The sequence below is a fragment of the Neofelis nebulosa genome, chromosome 12, assembly GCF_028018385.1.
Source record: "Neofelis nebulosa isolate mNeoNeb1 chromosome 12, mNeoNeb1.pri, whole genome shotgun sequence".
NCBI lineage: Eukaryota > Metazoa > Chordata > Mammalia > Carnivora > Felidae > Neofelis > Neofelis nebulosa.
The window spans coordinates 30,346,122-30,367,942 of record NC_080793.1 but is presented as its reverse complement, the minus strand read 5'-3'; the positions used below and the strand labels follow the sequence as shown (position 1 = coordinate 30,367,942).

Sequence of the window (21,821 nt, the reverse complement as noted above, 5' to 3'; positions counted from 1 at the left end):
TAGATAAGTGAGGTCTGCATAACTGCATCTCAGAGGTGGGGGTTTTTCAGCATTCCTATCCCTCCTTCTCATGGCAGTGAAGTTCTGCCTTTTATCTGTGGTGAGTCATGGAATGGAGAAAGTTTTCCACCTTCCCCCAGTGATAGGAGATCTGTAATAATATTAGCATAGGAACCTAAACTTTCCTTATCTTCTTTTAGCAACAATGTGCCTTTCTTTGTTTCAAGGAAAGATAAATTCTGTGCCTCCCACAGAGGGTTGAGGCTTTGAGAAAAGCCTCTGAGAAAGACTGCAGGGTTTGTGCCTTTTTTGCAGAGTACCTCCTGTCCTCCCAGTACCTATACCAGGAAGAGTGGCTCTCTGGTCTCTTGCAACTCCCACAAGCTTTTGTAAAAGCGCCTAGTGGAAAGCCATGGTAGTCTACAAGTAAACAAACCCTCTACTCTCTGTGTCTAGGGGCTGTATATACTATCACTCCAGCCCAAACTGTCATTAGCAATTTGTTGAAATTTTAGCTGATTTCTTTTCTTCTGCTTGTATTGTGGTCCCAATTCCTTCCCATGTTCTGCAACAAGTAAGACAGTCTAATTAACCCATTAGAGAAGGTGCTATCCTTTCTTAGATTTCACTACCTGTTACCTTCCAACTTCAGCTTTCTGAACGGTTTAAGAAAATTGTGTTTCATTAGCCAATTATCTGTCTTTTCTTCCCCTTATCTTTGGAGAGAGTGAACTCTATTTTCATCTTTCTACATTCTAGTAGAAAATGGAATAGGATATATTTTTAGAAGTTAATTGCATATATTATATATACAAACAGACATATATGCACAACATGCATTAAAATGCTTTGGGAAAGTTTGCATTTCTCAGTAACTAGGAATAAAAGTAGGTATTTCGCAAAAATTCTTTTTTTTAAAACGTTTATTTATTTTTGAGACAGAGAGAAACAGAGCATGAACGGGGGAGGGTCAGAGGGAGAGGGAGACACAGAACCTGAAACAGGCTCCAGGCCCCGAGCTGTCAGCAAAGAGCCCAACGCGGGGCTCGAACTCACAGACCGTGAGATCATGACCTGAGCCAAAGTCGATCGCTCAACCGACTGAGCCACCCAGGCGCCCCAATTATTTCTTTTTTTAAAGTTTATTTATTTATTTTGAGAGACAGAGAGCAGAAGTGGGAAGGAATGAGGGGGGGAGGGAGGGATGGAGAAGGAGAGAGGGAAAGAGGGAGGGAGGGAGAGGAGAGGGAGAGGGAGAGGGAGAGAGAGAGAGAGAGAGAGAGAGAGAGAGAGAGAGAGAGAGAGAGAATCAAGTAGGCTCCACACTGTTAGCACAGAGATTAATGTGGGTCTCCAACTTAAAACCATGAGATCATGACCTGAGCCAAAATAAAGAGTTGGCTGCTTAACTGACTTAGCCACTCAGGCACCCCAAACATTACTTAAAGGCAACTTCTTCCTTCCTTTTCTTTTCTTTTTTAATTTATTTTTGAGAGGGCAAGAGCACAAGCTGGGGAGGGGCGGGGGGGGGGGCGGGGACAGAAGATCTGAAGTGGGTTCTGTGCTGACAGCAGAGAGCCCCATATGGGGCTTGAACTCCTGAACTGTGAGATCATGACCCGAGCCAAAGTCAGACACTTAACTGAACCACCCAGATGCCCCTTGCAAAAATTATTTCAATATTTTTAACCTATCATCACTAAAACCCAGTTTTACATATTGTGCCTTTATTTTACTGATTTTACACTTCCAAACTTATGCTTCGTTATTTGCATATGCAATGCTTTGGTAAATGGCATTCTCTCTGCAGCTTTTTATAGAAATTTCTAATTTTAGAATCCTTTCATTTCAATCCTCAAATAGTTTATTTTTTTAAATGAGTCATATGTTTGTGTAGCTTATATTTTGTCGTATTTGTTTTATCACAGAGTAATTGTCATAAAGAACAAATTTCGTCCACTAATAAAATTTTTAAAATGTATTTACAAAAATATTCCCAAATAAATAACATTAAGTTACAATATCTAATAGAGACCATTCTTAAGTAGGATGTCCAATATTTATAATGTGTTCCATATTAGGCTGGTTTGCTAATATTTTTAAGAATAAAATCCCTGTTCTGTTAGTGAAACATAGGCCCTATTTTCTCAGAATCTCTTCCTGTCAACTCCTCAGAAGATTTGACAGGATTCAGAGGTCACTTATTCTTCAACACCATTTTTCAACCTACATTTCTATTAGTATCCTTTGGCCTCAAATACTCTTTTCAGTTCAGGTCTGCCTCCAATTTGAGTTTCCACAATTCACTGTGATATTGTGAATCACATACTCTTCACTATACCTCTGTCAATAGCTGAAGTTGGAGGCCCTCACATATTGATCAGCTATGTTCTAAAACTTCATAATCACAAGAGAATCTGCATTTCTTCACACTACAGAGTTTACATGTAATTACATGTTAACAAAAAATAAATTTATAACATTTACACATTACTATGACAATAATTGGTTTTTATCCCAATGCTATATTGGTAAGAAATAGTTGCTTAACAAAAGGAGAAAATTCTCCTAGAACTTCTAGCATCTGTTTGATTTAGGAAAAAAAATAAGTTAGAAAGTGTGGATGTGAGGTGGGTACATTCAGGAGACTTAGTACAGTCTTTCTATCCTGAGATCTTGTTCTAGATGACCTAAATATTCACTATCACCATTCTCTCTTAACTCAGCATAGTTTGGAAATTCATTGTTTCTAAGTGGTAAATTATTGATAAGTTCCCTAAATTTACTGACTTCTAAAATGAAGTTTTAACATTATATGCCACTACTCAGAAAAAGAATGTCTAATATTAAAGTTCTGTTCAGTTATAGTACAATTATATACTATATCTATTTTGACTGACAATCCCTTTTCCCAAATATATCATTGAAGCACGAAGGTCTGCCAGGTATGACAATGGAAGACTGGCAAAATTGTTATGGGCAGTCCTTTAATTTGTTACCTCTTTTATTCTTCACTGCACAGTGTTTGATAATATTAATGGTTATGTATCAGTTCTATAAAAATCATTTTGAAAGAGGAAAGTTGCTATCCTTCATAAATATGCATTATTCAGCAGTTGGGTTTCTATTATTTTTACTTGCATTCCTAAGTATTAAATGTATAAACTTCTACAGCAAAGCAGATAAACAACTATTTCCAATTCTTTTGAAAAGCTATGAACACTTCCAAAAAGAACAGTATTATTTTACACTTGGGCTTTATTCTGCACCTTTCTCACAACTCTTACCTGTGAGTAATACTGACTTTCCTTGTTCCCTGTCTCTACTTTCTTTCCTTCCATTCTTTCTTTATTATCCTTCCTTTCATACTTAGTCCTTAATTAAAAAAGCAAATATATGTCAGGTTGTTGCTGTTACTGTGGTTACTAATTTAAGGAATAAAACTTTGTCTCTCTCTTCCAAGATTTTACAAGTTAGATATGAATTACCTAATATTATGTCCTAGTTGATTACTTTTCTGGGTATTCAAATTTCCCAATTCAATTCATTACTATGGCCTAGAGACAAGGGCAAGTCCTGAAAGATCGACCTATTAAAGGAAACCACTCTGAGAAAAAAATACCAAAGAAGTAGGTCATTGTCAATTTTGCAGATGAAGTACTATTCAAATACCTGGATTCAAATCCTTGATCTGACATGACTAGCTACGTGACCCTGGAGCACTCATTTGATTTCTCAGGTTTTGGTTTGTTTGTTTGTTTGTTTTCCATCTGTAAAACAGGAATAATTCTTTTTATTGTATTTATTTGTTTTGGTAGTTTCAAATTTTAATTAAATTCCAGTTAGTTAATATATAGTGTAATATTGGTTTCAGGAGAGTTTAGCGATTCATCACTTACATACAATGCCCAGGGCTCATCACAAGTTCCTGCCTTAATAACCTTAATAACTATCACCTCTTTAACCCAACCCCCACCCACCACCCCTTTAGCAAGGAATAATGCTCAATCCATAGAGTTAGCTACTCTGCAGTTTAAATGTGCCAATAAATGGAATAGACTTATAAAGTGTATTAGACATTAAAACATGCAGTTACCATAATCATGCTATACAATGAAAAGGACATATGAATATGGAAAGTTTGCTAGAACCTAATACATGGCACTTATAGGTGTAGTTAGTAAACCTCTAATCTGAGCTTACATTTGTTTGGTCATTCACAAAGAATAAAGTCAAATAATCTATCAAGAACTCTGAAGGGTTTTAGATTTTATCCTACTTACAAGCTAGTAAGTTGCTGGACCACAGTTTCTTTGAAGATGGCCTAAGTCATGAGACTCTTGAGTCAGGACATAATTATTCAGTGCACATAAGCAGTTCTCATGCATAAATATGTATGGATATATAATTTAATATTTATACTTATTTTCATGGGTTTATAATATGCATTTATATATTATTTCTATATATTTCAACTATGTTTCATAAATCTCCTTATTTTATATAATAATTACCTCCAAAACATCAATGTTCTTACATAAAGAATGAAGGCACTTTTTAAAAATTTTACTTTCATATTGTCACTAGTTGTATAATTTTCATTCCTTTGTCATATAAATATTAAACAGAAATACTAATATTTTTCTGTAACATATACATTAAAGTTTTATGCACACAATTTACACTTGATATGGGTTTATTGAAAGAATTGCTAAGAAAAAGAATGGATTGATGTCACGGATTGACAAATGAAATAATGAAGTAAAACATCATTTTGTTGACAAAGACTATTTTAAAGAGAAATCTGAGTTCTAGGGACATAAATTTTATTCAACGTATGCATAAATATAGGAAATACCAAATGTATCACAGCTAGCTTCTATATCTGTGAGGAAGATAGAGCATCCTATGTGGAGACTTATTTTCTTAACATCAGAAATTTCCAAAACAATTATTTCTATAGCATATATGAACAGGTTGCTAGTTAACAGCTATATCGGTTGCATGGCAGATACTTAGGGAATCTGTACTAAATTAAACTTACTTGGAATACAGGATGATTTTCACTGCCTCCTCTCACTATCCCCAATTACCCTGGACTAATGTCTTGGAGAAGAACATGAACAGTTAAATGAGAAGGTACAAGAGGTGCCTGGGTGGCTCAGTTGGTTAAGTGTACGACTTCAGCTCAAGTCATGATCTCACAGTTCATGAGTTCGAGCCCTGTGTCTAGCTTCTGTGCAGACAGCTTACAGCCTGGAGCTTTCTTCAGATTCTGTGTCACCCTCTCTCTCTTCCCTTCCCTTACGTTCTCCCTGACTCTCTCTCAAAAATAATAAACATTTAAAAATTAAAAAAAAAAAACAAATGAAAAGGTACAAAAATTAGTTCAAATATGGGGAATTATTAAGCATTGTAAAATATATTAATACTATTTTTCACAGAACAGGACTGAGAGATGAAAATATCACCTTAACTTCCCCAAATTCATTCCCTCTTACATATTATAGAACATACAGTCAATGTATAACAAAACAATGTCCTTGTTAGTAAAATAAGAAATGTTGAACAAATGGTATATTAACTGAAGCAAGGATGGGAATGTCCATGAAGCTTTAGGTAGTGAATCCTTTGATAGTGAATGAGTCAGTCTTGAGGTGATATATAAGTGAGGAAGAGAGCCATGAAGATATTTGAGGATGTTATATATATAATAAATATATTATTTGTATTTATATTTATATTATTTGTATTTATATATAAAACTTATATAAAATTTAACATGTAAAAATACACACCATAACCTAGGATTTTTACTAAATCATAGGTACAAATGCTAATGTAAAAAAGTTTGTTCAAAGACGACTTTGTTTTATTCAAACTTAATGGGGCAGGTGTTAGAATTCCTATAAGAAAAGTCATTATAAAGATAAGTAGCTTTAAATCCAATGTCATTATTTTCATCATTCATCAGTGCTGTTTGCACTTGCTTTAGTACACATTTGCTTTGTTGATTTATTTTGCTATTTTCTCCCATGTGAGGGAATAAAACTGCTACAAATGATTCCCTTCAGCCATTTCAACATTATTATGTAACAATTTCAAACATAAAACAAGGGTACTGCTGCACTAGAGTGCAAGGCACCAGGGAAAATTAATAGCTGCCTGTGTAAATGGGTAGCTGAACTGACAAAAACTATTTCCTAGTTGTCAGGGGCATCTTGGCTTCTGAAGTTATAATGAGTAATTATCAAAAAACAGTAATTCTCTACAAATGCAGACATAAAGAATATAGGAACATTTCTAATATATCGGAAAACTGCTTGTGACACATGATATGTGTGGGGTGATGGGGCTGGGAGGGGGACATTGTTCTTCTCTAGAACCATCAGCATCATTGGAATTGTTTAGGCTGGCGTTAGTATACAAATATCAGATAATACAGGTTTTAAAGGAAACCCCCCCGAGACTTTAGGATTAAATGTAGGGTTAAAGAAGGTCATATATGCCGTTAAAATATTTAACTTATGAGAAAGATAAAATTACTACAGCTAATTTCCTATTAAAATACGGTTTCATGTTATATAAGAAAAAAAGAACATTACAAAGAAAAAATTAAAAGTTCCAAGTTCTTATACGTTTTCCCTTTATCCATGCCCCAGTGCCATGCTGCCTTTTTGAACAACATTTAGCATGTTTATTAATTTAACCTTTATATCTGTGGGTCAGTTGTCAGCTAATAGTCTTCTTGTTTAGTCTTCCTTCTATCTCTTCTAGTTCCTATAGCAACTGTTTTCGGACTTCCTGCATATTAGAATTAACTGAAGCCTTTCCTTTCCTCCATCTTGGAGCCTCTGGAGGCCTACTGGGAACAGGACTCCTAAAATGACAACAATGTCTGGAAGATGTGGTCTAAGGCCTTTTTTGCTGGGTATAAGTGGGGTGTCTGGAACCAGAGGGAACACACAGCTCTTCTTAAAATTTAAGGTGCTTATGCTTTAGATGAAACTGAATTCTAAACAGGCAAGAGATGTGCTTATGTGTATAAAGCAAATAACAACACAGTGACTCCTGATGGCAAACTGAACAAAAGCAGAGTAATCTGGGGAAAGATAACTCGTGCTCATGGAAACAGGGGCACGGTTTATGACAAATTCTGAAGCAACCTTCCTGCTAAAGCTATTAGCCATAAAATCGCTGTACCCCTCAGGGATTTAAACTTACTGAAATGTAAAGTGTAGATTTTTTCTCTTGTAAAAAAATAGTTATCTGAGAAGTATGAGAAAATATAAATTCCTGAATCCAAATAAGTACAGAAATTTGTTCATCTTTGTGTTATACAAGTTTTGGTTATTCATGATCTTTGCACATCCATGATCTACAGATCCAAATATGTACATCAAAGAGAAGGAAATAAAAGACAGCCAAATATAACATGAGTACACAGACCAATAAATTAAGAGGAAACGTCACTTACTGAATAGCTATTGTTGTATAGGCGTCGTTAGATTTTTCTATATATTAATTTAAATTGTTAACAAGTAGAATATAAATATTATATTATATAAACATAATATAAACGTTACTATTTTGATCATTTGACAAATAATGCAAGTTTCCATGATTATATAAAATGTCCAGTGACAGAGCCAGTATTCCAAGTATAATATCTCTAATGGCTTCAGAAATAAACATGTTCACAATAAAACATCGTAGAAAATCCAGAGAGAGAAACACATATAACAGATTCATTTATGACATAGTTGAATTACAAGCCAGTGAGGAAGAGATACAATGGTACATACAAAAATGTAAAGGTATTCAAACAATGGCTTATATTAATTGGGAGAGGGATTATTTGCTAACTCATACCAGATAAAATTCAGGTGGGTTGAATTCCTCAAACTTCAGGATATCATTCTAGCAAAAATTTTCTTAATACAAAAGCAAAACCACAGAGACAGCATAAACAACATGAAAAAAAATAAGCAAAAGATGCATATTTACTGTATATATATATATATAATATTATATAATATATATATTATAATATCTGTCAGTCATATATATGTATACATATATGTATACATGATATGTATGATGTATACATATATGTATACATGTATGTATACATATATGTATACACATATATGACTGACAGATATTATAATACAGAATGTATAGCTGTTAATATAAATATGACAAAAAAGAAATACATAATACATATGGACAAGAAATCCATTTCACTAATAATAAAGGACCATGATTTAAAATCAAAGTGAGATATCATGTCACATGCATTAAAATGACATTTTAAAAAGATGACAATTATTTATTCTAAATTTAAATATTTGTTCTTATTTAAAGATATAAGAACACTCATACACTTCCAGTGGGAGTGTACATAGAAAATGCAATTGATGGGGCACCTGGGTGGCTCAGTCGGTTAAGCGTCTGACTCTCAGTTTCAGCTCAGGTCATGATCTCATGATTTCGTGAGTTCAAGCCCCACATTGGGCTGTGCACTGAAGGTGAAGAGCCTGCTTGGGATTCTGTCTCCCTCTCTCTCTGCCCCTCCCTTTCTTACGCTGACTCTGTCTCTCTCAAAATAAATAAGTAAACTTGAAAAAAAAATTAAAAATGCAATTGAGTCATTCCTATTTTGGTTGCAGATGTGAATTCTCCATTACCCAGTAATGCCATTTGTAGTTATGCACTTTAGACACAATTTCCTACATTCAATAAGTAAGCATACTGTTCACAGTACCACCATTAGCTATAGCCAAAACATTAAAATCAATCCCAGCATGCATCAAAAGAAGAATGGAAAAATAAACTAAAATGTGATCATTACAATCACATTCCTTTAAAATGAATGAAAGAGAGCTGCACATATCCATGTGGAATCAAAACAATTCTTTTTTGCCGAAATTATTTGTCAAAAAATGAAGAATGAGCACATGTGCTGAATAATGTCATTTATGTTATGCTCTAAAGTATTCAAATCTATATTCTATATTGGTTCTGTGTGTGTGTGTCTGTGTACTTACATATAGATGGTTATTAATATGTGATTTATTTTAGGAAATTTTAGATTTACATATAAATTGTGGATAGCACAGAAAGTTTACATAAATCCCACCCTTGGCTTCATTTATTATTTAGATCTTACATTTGTTTGGCACATTCAGTGAGATAATATATGTCATTATTAACTAAAATCCATACTTTATTCAGATGGCCTTAATTTTACATAGAGTTATTTTTTCTGTTGCACAATCACATCCACATTACACTGAGTCATCATGTGTCCTTAGGTTCCTCTTGACTGTTAAAGTTTCTCAGATTTTCCTGTTTTTGATGACCTTTAAAGTTTTGAGGAGTGCAGAACAGGTGCTCTGTATGCCCCAGTTGATATTTATTTTATGCTTTTCTCATGATTTGAATGATTATTGGTTTTGCAGAGGTGAAGTGGCAGTTTCATCATGTCAGATCAAGGGTACTTATCAACATGACTTATCACTGTTGATCTTGACCTTGATCACCCAATTGAGGTAGTTAGGTAAGCTGCTCCAGTGCAAAGTTACTTTATATCTCAATCATTCATGCTGTACTCTTTGGAAGGAAGTTACAATGCACAGCCTATACTTAAAAAGTGAAGAGTTCTGCTCCACCTCCTTGAGGGCAAGACATCTACAAAAATAATTTGGAATTCTCTTGCACTGGAGATCTACCTATTCTCCCTTATTTATTTATTCAATAACATGTTTATAGTATTGAGTCATGGATATTTACAACCTGGGTTATTATAATAATCAAACTTTCTTTGCCTGCCTCCCTCCTTCTTTTCCCTGTCTCCTTCGTCTGTCCTTCCTTCCCTCCTTCTTCCCTCCCTCACCCTTCCTTCCTTCCTTGCTTTCATTTCGAATTATGCCAGCTTTGGCCACTGGGAGCTCTTTCAACAGGCGTCTTTTGAGGGTCTTTTGACAGACTCTGTCACGGTTTTTTTCCTTTTTTCCCCCCTTTTCTCTGGATCAATTATTTGGTACCATAAGATGCTCCAGACTCATTCTATTATTTCTGTTCTGTTTCTAGAATCAACCATTTCTTCAAAGAGGTGGTATTAGGAACTGCGGGAGCTAGGTATGTTTGTTGCTACTGAGATTTTGTTGCTTCTAGCTTCTTTAAACTGACAGCACAAGGTAATATATGTGTGTATATGAACCTGCATCTATACTCATCTTTAAATATTTCTATATTTAACCATCTGTTTCTGTATTTAAATCCTCATGAATTCATATGGATGTATCTAACTCTATTAACACATGGGTAATTTTAATCTCCTACTCTTGTTTCTATCTAATCCATCACTCCAATCATGAAAAACATGGATCCTATCACCTTCCATCCTTCTATTTAATTGGTTATTTCAATATTTACATAAAATGGCTTCAAAATTATTAACCAGTTCCCCATATTTTACCAACAAGAGTAATGTGCTATGTATGTATGGTTCCTTAAAAAAGTTTTTTTTTTTATTTTTTAAGTTTATTTATTTAATTTTAGAGAGACAGATAGCACGAGTTGGGGAGGGGCAGAGAAAGAGGGAGACACAGAATTGGAAGCAGGCTCCAGGCTCTGAGCTGTCAGCACAGAGCCTGATGGGGGACTAGAACTCACAGACTGTGAGACCATGAGCTGAGCCGAAGCTGGATGCTTGACTGACTGAGCCACCCAGGTTCCCCCCAGTTTTCCTTTATCATTAGTGTCCACTCATTTCCAAAGTCACCTACATAAGCACATCTTCCCCCATCACATTCACATTCACGAAGTTATTTTATGCATATGAAATACTGTTAGATTCTTTTGTCACAGGCACCATTCCCCCTTAGGATCCAACAGCCTATCAAAGAATTTTATTATTTACCTGAAGTGTGCACACACTATTCTTTACATCATAAAGTTCTACTGGTTTTGACAAATGCATAGTGTTATATATCTACCATTGTAGTGTTATACTAAAAAAGTTTCACTGGCCTAAAAAAACCAAAAACCAAAAAACCCTGTGCTTCACTTATTTAACTACCCCCTCAAATCTATAGCAAACATTGAGCTTTTTACTATCTTCATACTTGCGCCACTTCCAGAATGTCGTATTAATGTAAACATACAGTATTAGCCCTTTCAGATGAGCTTAATTTAGCAATATGAATTTATGATTTATGATTTGTTCATATCTTTTCATGGCTCATTCCTATTTATCACTGAACAGTACAGGCATACCTTGCAGGTACTCCAAGTTCACTCCACACCACCACAATAAAGCAAATATCATAGTAAACTGAATCAAATGAAATTTTTGATTTCCCAATGGATATAAAAGTTATGTTTATACTATCCTGTAGTCTAGTAAGTGTGCAGTCACATTAAGTCTAAAAATCAATGTATAAACCTTAATTTAAAAAAGATTGCTTTAAAATGCTACCCATCATCTGAGCTTTCAGGGAGTTGTAATAATTGATCATAGATCACCCTAACAAATATAATGAAAAAGTCTGAAATATTTGAGAATTACCAAAATATGACATAGAGACATGAAGTGAGCAAATGCTGTTGGAAAATGATGCCAGCAGACTTGCTTGACACAGGGTTGCCTTCAACTTGAAAACAAAACAAAACAAAACAAAAAACCTGTGATGCACAATAAAGGAAAAAAAAAATAAAATGAGGTATGCTGTATTTAATTTTATAGATGCACCACAGATATTTTCTTTCATTTACAGATTAAAGAATATAGTGATACCTTCCAGCTTTTGGAGATCATGAATGGAAATGCTACAAACATTCATGTACAGGTATTTGTATGGACATAAATTTTCTTTTTTACAATTAAAAATTAATCTTTATTTATTTTTGAAATTGTGAGAGAGAGGGAGAGGCAGAAAGAGGCAGAGAGAGATGAAGACACAGAATCTGAATCAGGCTCGAGGCTCTTGAAAGGGTGGGCCTACGCTGGCCTACTCCATTTTGTTCTGTGTCCTTCACCTTGACCACGCCTCCTCCCCTTGAGTAACCTCTCGCTCACCTGACAGGACTCCGACCCTTCCCCAGCCAATCGGCTGAGCCCACAGCCATTACCTCACCAACTGCCCCTAGGCCCCAATAAAACCTTTGTCCTTTTGAAACTCGCTCTCTCTCCCTGGTATCTCACTGCTGCGTCAGTGCAGGTAGGGGATTGAGCTCAAGCTAGCTCCAATAAAGGCTCTTTTGCTTTTGCATCACACTCGGCTCCCTGGTGGTCTTTGGGGATCACGAATTCTGGGCATAACAGCTCTGAGCTGTCAGCACAGAGCCCAACATGGGGTACCAACACATGAACCGTGAGATCATGACCTGAGCCAAAGTGAGATGCTTAATCAACTGAGTCACCCAGGTGCCCCTGGATATGTTTTCAAATCAGTTAAGTATATATCTAGGAGCTTGATTTTTGGATCATATAGTAAGAATATGGCTAGCTTTATAAAATACTGTCAGAGATCTTCCAAAGTGGCTGTACCACTCACATTCCCACCAGATATTAAGGTGGGTTCCTGCTGCTCCATATTTGTGACATCAGCTGGTATTTTAAGAGTTTTGAATTTTTTTTATTTAAAAAAATTTTTTTAATATTTATTTTTGACAGAGAGAGAGAGAGAGCGCACAGGGGAGGGGCAAAGAGAGAGGGAGACACAGAATCGGGAGCAGGCTCCAGGCTCTGAGTTGTCAGCACAGAGCCCGATGTGGGGTTTGAACTCACAGACTGCGAGATCATGACCTGAGCCAAAGTCGGATGCTCAACTGACTGAGCCACCCAGGCGCCCCTAAGAGTTTTGAATTTTAGCCATCCTAATAGATAACTGCTGTGTTACTTTGCATTTACCTAAAAATGATGTTGAGTATTTTTTCATATGTTTATTTTCCACTTATATATTATCTTTAGTGAGATGTTTGCTCATATCTTTTGAGTTATTTTTTTAAATTTTCTAATGTTTATTTATTTTTGAGAAACAGAGAGAGACAGAGCATGAGCAGGGGACAAGCAGAGAGAGAGAGGGAGATACAGAATGCGAAGCAGACTACAGGCTCTGAGCTGTCAGCACAGAGCCCAATGCGGGGCTCAAACTCACAAACTGTGAGATCATTCGTGACCTGAGCCGAGGTCGGCGCTTAACCAAGGGAGCCATCCAGGTGCCCCACTCAGATCTTTTGAGTTTTACTACTTGTTTAGATATTTTGCATACAAACCCTGACCTGGTATAATGAGTATACATTAACTTGCAATTTGTAAACAACAGTTTTCCATATGTGAAAAATGTATGGATACTAAGTGTCATTTTCAGGGTTACTTTAAAACTAAATCAGCTACAATAAATAGAAACAGACCTATCACAATGCCCAGAACAGAGGATACATTGAATATCAGCTAATGTTTAATGAGTGTTTATTATGTGTACTGTTCTATACACATGGGGGAAATAAGCTTAGGAATCCCCTGGGCTTACACCAATGAGTTAACAAGGTATAAAGAAGTACAAAGCCATAGGATGGTCACACCCAAGTTTGGGTAAACAAGATTAGGTAAATAAGTATAGGGAAGGCAGGGCAGAAGCCCCAGTATAGAGATGGAGGGGCAAAGGCCCCAATATAGAACATAGGTATAGGAAATAAACAAGATTAGGTATTCAGGGTGGAAGTGTCCCCCAATTTAGTACTATAGCAGAAAGCTGCTTTCACAGGAAGGAAGGACCAAGTTAGGTAAACAGGTAAATTGGGCTACAGACTGCAGCTGTGTGCTATAGAGCGAAGTTGCCCAGAGGGGAGATGATTAACAAAAGAAAGGTGTCTTGTCAACCCTGAAGTCACATGTCCTACCTGTCTCATCCCCTAGGCTAGCTAAGATAAACAGAGGTGGTGCCTCATGTCCACTGAAAACACCTTCAGGATTTTGTTTTGTATTAACCCAACCCCCTAACCCCGAATATCTTCAAGATCCCCTTTCCTTCACATCCACAAGTTAATGATCACAGATTCATTGTCTCTTTGTGCACATCCATCACCATGTTTGTAAGCCTTCTGATCCTAATAAAAATGGGACCAGAACCCTTATTCGGGGCTCTTGTCTTTTCCCAGACATTAGCCTTCTCTCACTTTTCATCCTGCGTCCACTCTCTTTCGAGACAAGAGAGAACTTTAGACCCAGAGTCTATGACATTATGTATTAATTTTATTATTTTTGTAATGCAATAAAATAAATGTTATCATTAGAATTAGTATTTATTATCATTCTTATTCTCATTGCACAAATGCACTTATTGAGGAAAAGGGAGATAAGTAACCAGGTAAAGTTCAAACAGCTAGGAAGGTGTAGCTGCCTTCTGGCTTCAATACTTTTAACCATCATGCTTTACATTTCTTACCATGAATTATAAAAATTTCAGGCTATTGTTATTTGGGTATATGTTTCAAGATTTTAAACTATATTATTAGACTTTTCCCTTCCTCTCTATCCCTATCTTCATCGTGGTTTATCAGAGAATTATAGCCCACTGAATCTAGGTTAAAGACTCTAAAAAAACATGCTTTTTCCTCTTATAACAAACAATGATCAGGATCAGACAAAGTGAGACCCCTAAACCCTTGTGCCAGGGTATAGTTTTATAAAAGTTTCATAATAAAAGCTCTTGTTCAACGCAGACTTTGCTATAGATCTTTCTTGTTTAGAAACAATAAATCTTTATATTATCATAAGAATCTATATTCTATTAAAAAGAACTAGAAATGCTTCCAAGGAGATGTGAACAAAGAATCTGCCTTCATGGTCTCATTCTATGATTTATGTCTTCTTTCTTAGTGTTCTGGTACTAGCGGCCAGCAAGGGTCATATGTCCTCTATGACCTGAAGCAGGTCACTCCCTGAAGTGACATTTAAGACACCTTCTATCTCAATGAGCTCTCATTCACCCATGCTCTAAAGAGAACGGACTTTTCTCTTAAGCTGTCACTTAATGTTTTCCTACCAATTACATATGATTTTTATTTTTATTTTTATTTATTTTTTATTTTTTTATTTTTCCAACGTTTTTTATTTATTTTTGGGACAGAGAGAGACAGAGCATGAACGGGGGAGGGGCAGAGAGAGAGGGAGACAGAGAATCGGAAACAGGCTCCAGGCTCTGAGCCGTCAGCCCAGAGCCTGACGCGGGGCTCGAACTCACGGACCGCGAGATCGTGACCTGGCTGAAGTCGGACGCTTAACCGACTGTGCCACCCAGGCGCCCCTACATATGATTTTTAAAAGGAAATATAGAATCTTCTGATTTAACACCTCCTGAAATACATACAAGGAAAAGCAAGCAGTCAAAACTTCTCTCCTAGATCCCATAACTCTGACAATTACCAGGATTGTTTTCTATATTAATAAAAATATTACCCTTTGGGAATTGGCCTTGGGACCTCATTTTGTTCTTGGTATTAAAATGTAGTAAAGAGGCAGGGACGAGTAATTAAATAAAAAGTAATTTCACCAGAAAACTGCACATTACTAGGTATAGCCACTGTCAACTCCATCCCCATTTAAGATATGACCAGGACAAAGCACTGCCTTATACCCCAAACTCATGAGCTTCAGGGCATAGTATATAGGTTTCATAAGCCTGGATATTAACACTACAAACCATAAATTCCCAGGAAATAAAATTTCAGCCTCAACTGTACAACTATGTTATTAGCAGAGTAATGGCTACTATTAGAGACTGATAAAGTAAAAATCTCAGGCAATAAATATAAGTTTATGTCCCAATTCCCCTCTTCTAGCCAACCCTTCTGAAAAAGGAATTATACACTATGCTTCCTGAATGGGGACATGAAGAATTCAGAATGTGCTACCAAGATCTAGGTTACAGTTCAGATATTTGTTTTTAGTATTCATTCTTTTCTTCACTCTAGTGTTATTGAGATATAATTTACATACAACACTGTATAAATTTGAGATGTACATGATAATTTGATACACACATACATTGTGAAATGATTACCACAAAAAGTTAACACATCTATTACCTAATATAACTACTTTATTTATTTTTTTGCAGTAAGAACATTTAGGATACAGTCTTAGCAAGTTCAGAATACATAACACAGCATGTTAACGATAGTCATGATTCTGTGTATTTAGGTACTCCAGAACTTTTTTTGCCTTATAAATGGAAGTTCATACAATTTGAGCAACATTTCCCTGTTTTTCCTACCTTCCAGCTCTGGCAACCACCATTCTACTCTCCATATTTATGGTATGGTATGGTATGGTATGTGATTAATTATATTTTATCTATTTTTTGAGAGAGAGCAAGAGAGCACGAGTTGGGGAAGGGCAGAGGGAGAGGGAGAGAGGGAGAGAGAGAATCTTAAGCAGGCTCCATGCTCAGTGTGGAGCCTGACATGGGGCTCCATGTCATGATCATTGAGATCATGACCTGAGCAGAAATCAAGAGTTAGAAGCTTAACCAACCAAACCACCCAGGTGTCCCTACTCTCTATTTCTATGAGTTTGGTTTTTTGGGAATCTACATATAAATGAGATCATATAGCATTTGTCTTTCTCTGCCTGACATTTCACTTAGCATAATATCCTAAGGATCATACATGTTGTCACAAATGACAGGATTTCCTTCTTTTATATGGCTGAATACTATTCCAGTGTGTGTGTGTGTGTGTGTGTGTGTGTTACATTTTCTTTATCCATTCATCCATCATGGGACACAATCATTTGGAATGACATAATTCATTTCTTAGACAAATAAAGAAGGCTTAACTCTTCCAGAACTTAAAAGTTAATAATGAAAATGAAATGAGTGCTATCGTAAAGTCAAATTACAGTTCAAACTGGAATTTATTTAAAAAAAAAAAAAGTCTGCTTGGGGGACCTGGGTGGCTCAGTCAATTAAGAGCCTGACTTTGGCTCAGGTCCTGATCTCACGGTTCGTGAATTTGAGCCCCGCATTGGGCTCTCTGCTGTCAGTGTGGAGCCTGCTTCAGATCCTCTGTCCCCCCTCTATCTTTGCCCCTATCCCTGCTTGCACTCTCTCAAAATAAATAAAAACGTAAAAAGATAATAAAAAATAGACATAAAAATAAAAATGTCTGCTTGTCTTTCAGATGTATAAACTTCAAATATTATGGCAGGTTACCCTTCACTGAATGCCACAGACTAGAAATTATAATTCGTGGTGGGCTACATATATGGCAGTGCTCTACACAAATCAAGGGATTAGTTTGTCTCATATCATTATTAAAAATTAACAGTTTAAGGAAATTGGTTTCAGATATAGACTTATGCCATACAGATACCTGGGACTGTTTGTCTCCCAACCTCTACCTACATTCTTCTCTCTAAAGTTGTCTTCTCTTGCAGATTCAGGCCTGGTGCGATGCACAAGGCTAGCTCTCACATGCAACTGTCATTAAATTAAGATCACTAGATTTTCCACACATAGGCACAAAAAGACAGTTAATTTTGAATCAAACAATAAAATTTTAAGTAAAAATATTACCCAAATATTGCAATTATTCAATATTAACAGATACTCAAATTTTACCTAGTGTCATATATTTTGTCTTACAACTGTAGGTTAAATAGTTTTTATTCCATTCTCTAAGATCAGAACTAAATAGTTGTTCTTGCTGATTCCAACTGGTTATTCTTCCCTAGAGTTTATTTTTAAATTACTTAATGATCTTCATCCATACCTAGAGAACCTCCCAGGCATTTTTGGTTGTTTTTGAACTACAGCCTTGCCAATTTTCTTACTATCCTTCCAAGTAATCAAAATTTTTTCTTTAAACCCACTGAGTTGACTTGAGGCCTGATATATACTGATACAATTCCTTGAAAGGACTTTCTGCCAACCTGCACTACACAGTACCATCTGTTCCTGGATTCTGTGTGACCATATTCTAAGGCCTTTTAAGACACAAAATTATTTCATTGAATCCTCTGATGTTTACTGCCAGTTGAGCTTCACTTGTTACATGAGGCCATCCTTTGTGGTATGGTGTTCTAGTTAATGGTTTATGACGTTGCTATGCACTAAGCAACTGCCCCACAAAATGGGTATGCTTTCTTCTCTCATACCCAGAATTGCAGAGTTTGCTCAATTTTGTGTCCATTTTTTCTTTCAGTCCTAAATTTGTCCTATGTATTGTATCACTTTTAATGTCCCTCTAAATGTGCACATGATGTACAGGATGACTTCTAGGCTCAGGGCTCTTTCTACCATGTTCTAATCCCTCCATGGCCAATACTCAAATCAGAAAGAATTATCTGATTGAAGAACAGAATTCCCATGTAATGTTTCAGCAGTCTATAAGAGAAAGAGAGAGTTATATGGAGAAGAGAGAATCAAAGGAGCATGAAGAAATAAAAGTGGAAGATGAAAATTTATCACTGTATTTCATAGTGTTCTTTGGAGTCAATTCTGTCTTAACCTCATGTGTTTCTAAAGGCCTTCCAGTTTTATTATTAGGCACACATTACTGGACTTAACGTTTTTCACAGGTCCCATAAGCTTCTCATTGCTATATACCAAATACATGGCATCAAAGGGCAGAAGAATAACCTGGAAAAAACATTTTTGTATTTCTCAAAGGTGCTTACTAGAAATATTTCTGATCACAAGGAAAAGTAACTTTTTTAGAGATATAGGAAATTATTTTCATCTCTGCAAATGTCATTTCTCACTTTCTTACCGAGGAAAAGTAGTATGGTTTTGCTGGTGTTTATCAAGATTTAGGACTAAGATAATAAATATTGTATGAAAAACATTGCCATGACATATAATTGAAACTATTAAGTACAAACTTATATAAACAAATAATTATGTGGTATTTAATTCGCAGGAAATACCTGAATACAAGTTTTCTAAGGAAATCTACCCTAATTAAGACCATGAAGTTATATTTTTGAATTGGGAAATGTAATGGTAATTTCCTTTAAAAGAAACACATATAACCTTTTTTTTTGTCTTAACAAAAGTGGTTAATCATAGTTACTCTTCTGTCTTAACCTTTATTTTACCTCTTCTTTTTTACTTGGCCTGAAATGTAGACTTCTATTTTTGCCCTCATATAAATTGTCCTGTTTTATTTTCATATTTTATTAAAACTTATCTAAAATTATTAAGGAATTACGAAGAATACAATTGGTAGAAGATAGAAATATTTGGATTTTTATCTTCAGCTAGACCTTTAACTCCATGTAAGTAACCATCAAAAAACTAAACTGTGGATTTGGCAATTAATCTTCTGCATCAGAAACTTGACTTTCCTTTTAACTTCATTAGCATTCTCTGACCAACCACGTTAAGGGCCTAGAGTCTTCATGGTATTTAACTTTTTCCTTTTATGAAAACAAGAAAAATAAATCTAATGCTAATATTTATATTTTGGTAGAAATCAATTCATATTTATACATTAAATATGTCCAATTATTTTTTAAGTCATTTAGCTCAAATTGTGAATTATAAACAAAGATTTACATTATTATAACAAATGGTTAGATATCGATAAACCAGAGGAGATGGAATAAGCATAGATATTGGTATGAGTATGGATAAATAGAGATATGTGTACAGTGGATATAAATTAGCTATATGTGTATTACGTACACATTAGAAACACATTGTTTATACCTTAGAAATATATATAAACATGGACAATTAAAGGAAAACAGCCAAGAAAAATCTATTCAGACTATATAGAAAGATTGACATACAGTTGAGACAGGTAAATAAATTACAGAACTGATAGTTCACTCAGATACACCCAGGGAGAGTGGCAAGTATTGAGTCTATCGATAAAATAGAAAGTGAATATATTGAAGGAAGTATTACATTAGAATGAGTTATTTACTTAACTGATGATCAGTTTTGAAATCTATAGTTGTAATAAAATAGTGTAATTTTGAAACCAGTATATTTTGCTTGATTTAATGAATATTATCCTCTATTATATACAGTTTATGTTGTGTCTTCCAAACATTACTTCAATATAAGCAATGATCCACTGAAGCTAGCTCGTATCAGCTCACTGGAACCAATTATGCACCTCTCTTCCCCAACTCCATTTTCAGGAAATCTGCTAAGGTAAGAGCATTTATGGACACTGGTTTAAAGTCAAGTCTACTTTTTTTTTTTTTTTTAATTTTTGAGAGCCAGTTAACATTTACTACTATGTTGCCGAGTGCAACAGTCATCAATTTAATGTCTATACTATCCTAGATGACATACAGTCTTTAAAAGCTTTTCACATAAAATATTGCTCTTGTATTTTATGTAAAAATTATTTTTCTTTACAGTTTAGCTCTTAAAATAATGCTAATGGCAGCTTTCTTCAGCTGCTGCTAAGGTGCTTGGTCCTTCCAACGAATATAAGGCCGCATTGGGTTGAGACCCACACTTCATCCCACTGTGATTAGCACTGTGCCTGGCAGTGCCCACTCAGCACTTGCTGGTGTCATGGTCTCCATCTTGGAGCTCAATGCATCTATTCGGCCTTCATCCTCCATGTCAGATGAGGTGACAGTTATGGAGGATAAGATCAACGTTCTCATTAAAGCAGCATGGGTAAATGTTGAACCTTTCTGGCCAGGCTTGTTGGCAAAGACCCTAGCCAATGTCAACATCGGAGCCTCATCTGCAATGTAGGCACTGGTGGACCTGCCCCAGAAGCTGGTGCTGCACCAGCAGGAGATTCCATTCCCTCCACCACTGCTGCCCCAGCTGAGAAGAAGGAAGTGGAAGCAAAGAAAGAAGAATCAGAGGAGTCTGTTGATGACACGTACTTTGATCTTTTTGACTAAACCTCTTCTGGAACCTGTTAAATAAAAAGCTGAACTAAAGAAAATAATGCCAGTACTAATGTAATACTAATAAGCATTTAATACCTTTCCAAGATAATTATGTAAAATGATGATGTATTTTTCAAGATTTATATCTGTACCACAGAAGAAAGTATGTTCTTATGAAAGCAAATGAACAAAATTTTTGATGATAATTAAAGACAAAGTCAAGTCACACAATAACTCAAAAGTAAAAATTTCACTCAACTGTGAAATCTAAAATATAAAATAAATGAATAAACAAACAAAACGCAGAATCATACTTACAAATACAGGGAACAAACTGATGGTTGCCAGAGGGAAGTGAGGTGGAGGGATGGACAAAATGGGTAGAGGGGAGTGGGAGATAGAGGCTCTCAGTCATGGAATGAATAAGTCATGGGAATAAAAGGTACAGCATGGGAAATATAGTCAATGATACTATAATATCATTGTATGGTGACAGACGGTAGCTGCACTTGTTGTGAGTATAGAGTAGTATACAGAGATGTGTTGAATCAGTATGTTGTACACCTGAAGCTAATATAACATCGTGTATAAACTATACTCAAAAAAAGATAGGGTAAACTTGAGTATAATTGCACATTTCTGGTCCTTTAGATTGCCACTGATAAATCAGATATAGAATGCAGGTCTATGATTCAATGGAGTGTTGGGAAACTTTAAATCAGGTGAAATTTTTTGAAAACACTAAAAGTGCAGCCATTTAAATCTGAATCATTCATGTTTATAAAATATTGAAGTAAATAACTTATTTATCAGGTACAAGTAGCCAAAAAATTTGTTAACTGTTATCAGTTCATCTCCTTCATAGAAACACAAAATCTTTTGGAAAGAAAATGTGTACATTCTGCAGTTAATTATTTGATCACAACAATATGACCCAAAT

The 21,821-nt window shown here is 35.5% G+C and overlaps 1 pseudogene; it reads left to right on the top strand.

Moving 5' to 3' along the window:
• Positions 1-20,917, top strand: part of LOC131490749 (large ribosomal subunit protein P1-like) — a 47,159-nt pseudogene extending 26,242 nt beyond the window's left edge.
• The last annotated feature ends 904 nt before the right edge of the window (positions 20,918-21,821 follow it).